Below are 4324 nucleotides of genomic sequence, written 5' to 3'. Positions count from 1 at the left end.
GCCATTTGGTAGACGGGAGTTCGCGCCTCGCTCAGGTTGCGAAAAGTTTCACTGACGAAGTGGGTGGTTACTGTCCCCCTTGAGCAAGGGGACGGGTGTGTGGGTGTGTGAAGGTCACAGCCTTGCCCTTAGATAGGACTATATGAGCTCTCAGCTCCCTTCCGGGAGGGTAAAATGCTGACGATCACGACCATCAAGTGATCCTGACCGACCCGGTGAATTACACACACAAATCACAGCAATCAGCTAAACAGGATACAAGAGGGAGTTTGAACCCAACCTCGTTGCATAAATGGCCACTGTTTATGTCCATCGTCCAACCTTTTATTACCCCAACAAGAGCGTAGGGGCCCAGGACTAGGCTACATAATAAAGTCATATAAGGTGAGGCTGACCAGACGCTCGTCCCTGAGTGGTACTGTGAGCAACAAATCTCTTCCACCATACTAATGTAAACACAGTTGGTCCACGTCTAGTTGAAGAATCTTATCACACAAAACCACCATGATCACTTGGTTCTGTGTTACCACTTAACACCCATTATGTCCACCCCCTTGTTTTTTTATAAACTACTCTTACTTATTGACAGAGTTAGAGAAAGAACAGAGAAATTAGTTGGAGAAGAACAGGGAGGCTTTAGGAAGGGAAGAGGTTGTGTAGATCAGATATTCATTCTTAGATCTTTAGTGGAAAAGTTTCTAGAGAAGGGAAAGAAGTTGTATGCGGCTTTCATGGATTTGGAGAAAGCATATGACAGGGTGGATAGACAAGGATTGTGGAAAGTGTTAAGAATATATGGAGTAGATGGGAAGTTGTTGAATGCTGTGAAGAGTATGTACGATGGTGCAAAGGCTGCAGTGCGTGTGGATGGTGAACTAAGTGAATTTTTCTCTTTGAAAGTTGGTTTGAAACAGGGATGTGTCATGTCTCCATGGTTGTTCAATCTGTACATGGATGGGGTAATAAAAGAGGTACAAGGTAGGGGTAGTGGATGTTGGAGTGGCCCTGGTGAGAGAGGATAGTGTTTGGAAACTCCCTGTACTGTTGTTTGCAGATGATACTGTGTTGTTGAGTGAAGACGAAGGGGAGCTGCAAGGCTTGGTGGATGAGTTTGAGAGAGTGTGTAAGAAACGGAATCTGAAGGTGAATGTAGGGAAGAGTAAAGTGATGGTCTTTGAGAGAGGTGAAGTCAGTGAATGTACAGCAAGGTTGGGATGGTGAGGAATTGGAAAATGTGAGTACGTTTAAGTACTTGGGTAGTGTGATGAGTAAGGATGGAGGTTTGGAGGGTGAAGTGCTTGAAAGGGTAAAGCAGGGAAGAAAGGTTGCTGGTTCTTTGAAAGCAGTGATAAGAAACAGGGAAGTGAGCATGGAAGTGAAAAAGTTACTACATGACAGTATTGTGATACCAACTCTAATGTACGGAAGTGAAGCTTGGACGTTGTTGGAAGGACACAAGTCAAGAGTGAGAGCAGTGGAAATGAGTTTTTTAAGAGGAGCCTGTGGACTCACATGGAGAGACAGGCTGACGAATGAGGATATAAAGGAGCGTTGTGGTGTTGATGTGGATGTGATAGGAAGCGTTATGAGGAACACACTGAGGTGGTTTGGCCATGTGGAGAGGATGGAGGGTGAAAGACTGACGAAGAGAGTGTATGTGAGTGAGGTGGAGGGGGAAGAGGGAGGGGGAGGCCGAGGAGAGGTATATGAGCGCGGGGGGTGTGCGTTGGGAGCAGGGGCGTGAAATGGCGGGGGACAGGGCGACTTGGAGGCAATTTGTTTGTGGCCACCCCAAACGGGATTGAGGCGTCTGGCAATAGATAGATAGATAGATAGATCATCATCATCATCATTATCATCATCATCATCATCATCATCATCATCAATCCAATGTTGTCTCATGTAAAGGGGAGGGGGGGGTCTGGGGCTAGGCTACTTAGTCTTGACACTTAAGGTGATGGTGGCCAGCCTCACTTGCGTTTTGCGTGGCATAACATGAACAATAAACTCCAATTACCCCTCAGATGGAACACATACAGGTTCCATCCGTCTGCAGCTCCGTAACCCACTAAATCACTAGGTGTCATTTGGCTATATGTTACCACCAAGAGTAGGAAATGGTTTCCTGGGATAAAGGAAACTGTTTCGCCTGTTTCTCAGCGTAGAGTAACCAAGAAAGAGAGAGAGAGAGAGAGAGAGAGAGAGAGAGGAGAAAGGCAGCACTATATTGAATAAGTGGATGATGGTCGCCCTCACTTTGTTACCTCCTGACAAATTCATTCAGCGCAGACTTGACCTTTTCCCCCTAATATAACGCGTTACTTGTAGTGTTAATATTCCCCTTCGGTATGGGAAATCTTATTTATGCAGAACAAAATCATCAGAAAGCATTAAGACTAAACACACAAGGAAGGAATCTGAATGCAATCGGCTAATCTCATTCTGGCACACTGAAACTCCCTGAAATGAATATTGACAGGATAACAAAATGTTGATACGTGGAAAAGGCCGGCCATATAGCGTGGTCCTTGGTGCTGATGATGTCATATAGAGATATCATCAGGATGTGGACACCAGCGAGGACACTGACGCAAAACTTTATCGTCACCTCCCTCTCATAACTTTGATTTTTATTTACACGGAGAAAAGATGACTATTTATACATTCATTTCCTGGTTCTTCATTTTTAAAAAATAATGTTAATTATAATATTCTTTTCTTACAAGATTTTTTTTTCCAGCAAAAACAAGAGGCATGCTAATTTTCTACTCATTCTTTTTCATGCCCAGCCTGGAAAAAGGAATGGGAATTTGCCATGCTGAATTTCATCTTCATAGTAAGAATTATATATCAGGAAGAATAAGACACGATAAGACCCTACAGTTTTCTCCTGTGAAGCCAAATCTGAATAATGAAAGCAGTTGATCGTAGGTTTATTAACGAAGTTCAGTCATGATAGTTGCTGGTAGGCAAGGCGAGAGCAGACTGGAGCTGGAATGGGCGCCGTGTGAGTCCACAGTTTATCGTTGTGGACATTAAGATCTCTAAAATTAGTACTCAGACAATTATAAAACTATTACAAAATGTCCTGGAAAGGATTTTGTTCCGCAGATCGCATCAATGGGTTTGAAATTCATTCCTCACTGAACTATATTTATTGTAATGAAGTGTAATAAATCAGTGTTCATCACTGATACATGGGTACCTACCGTTACCCTAAGAGATTCGTCACACTAAGCCTGGAATCCAACACATAACGTTCTATCACACTGGTCGCAATCTGGTTTTGAGAAACTGGATGGACAAGGCGTAGAACAAGGATACTTTAGCCCAGCATACATAAGAGAACAGTTTGCGTCAGAAAATACCTCATTCCGATAACCGTGTGACAAGACACTGAACACATCAGCAGGTTTACAGAGATATGATGTTCAAATGGTTTCAAGATTTGTTTCCTTTAGAAAGCTGGAACCACTCCTGCTCAGTTTTACAGGACTAAAGCTGTGTATGTTTGATATTAACGAATAATATCTTGCCCGTTTTTCTGTGATGACGTCCTTTTCTTTTTTATTGTTACCTCATATATATTTTCGAGTGGAGTGAGCGACTGAGAACACACTCAGACATGCACAGTGGTACAGTACAACACCAAAACTCAGAAAACTACAGTGGGTTTAGTCAAGTCGTTGGAAAGCTTTTGAAAATGCAACGGGAGTTACCAGAATGGCTTTTCTGAAAACCAGCAATCATATTACTAAAAATATCTGGAAACCGTCAACCCAAGTAACAAAACTGGACTATATCAAAAACTATAAAAGCCCCAGCAGTCCTACCGATATCGTTGGAAAGCTTTTGGAAAATAACTGGGGTATTAATTCGGTTGTTTTTGTCAAAATTTTAAAATGTGCAATAATCTCAGAAAAGAAATAGCTTTATTTTTTTCTTAAAGGGACAACAGCATTTGGAATTCTGCTCACTCGATCTCGTTCCTATAAATGAAGAAAGGCTCTTCGTACTGAAGAATACAATACAATACAATAGCCTATATAAAGCAAGTATAAAAGACGCCCGCGAAGGATGGAGAAGTTTTGGGACGATACAGTAATGTTCAGTGGTTTCTTTACTCCCCTGGCGAGCGAGAAGGAAGTCAAGGACAGGGTTGGTGAAGGGCCAGGCGAACGGATAGTGGCCGGTTCATTAATCTGATAGTACTACGCACCGTCAGAGATTGAACAAATAGACAGCACTCAGGAGTGCATACCTCCGCCAACGCCTATACCAGACAACTCAACTCAGCACCAAAATTTAATCAGTTCTTCCTTGG

The sequence above is a fragment of the Coenobita brevimanus genome, chromosome 81 (genome assembly GCF_032717465.1).
Source record: "Coenobita brevimanus isolate Jiangsu-jjx chromosome 81, ASM3271746v2, whole genome shotgun sequence".
Lineage (NCBI taxonomy): Eukaryota > Metazoa > Arthropoda > Malacostraca > Decapoda > Coenobitidae > Coenobita > Coenobita brevimanus.
The sequence above is the reverse complement of the archived record's forward strand: the minus strand, read 5'-3'. Positions refer to the sequence as shown.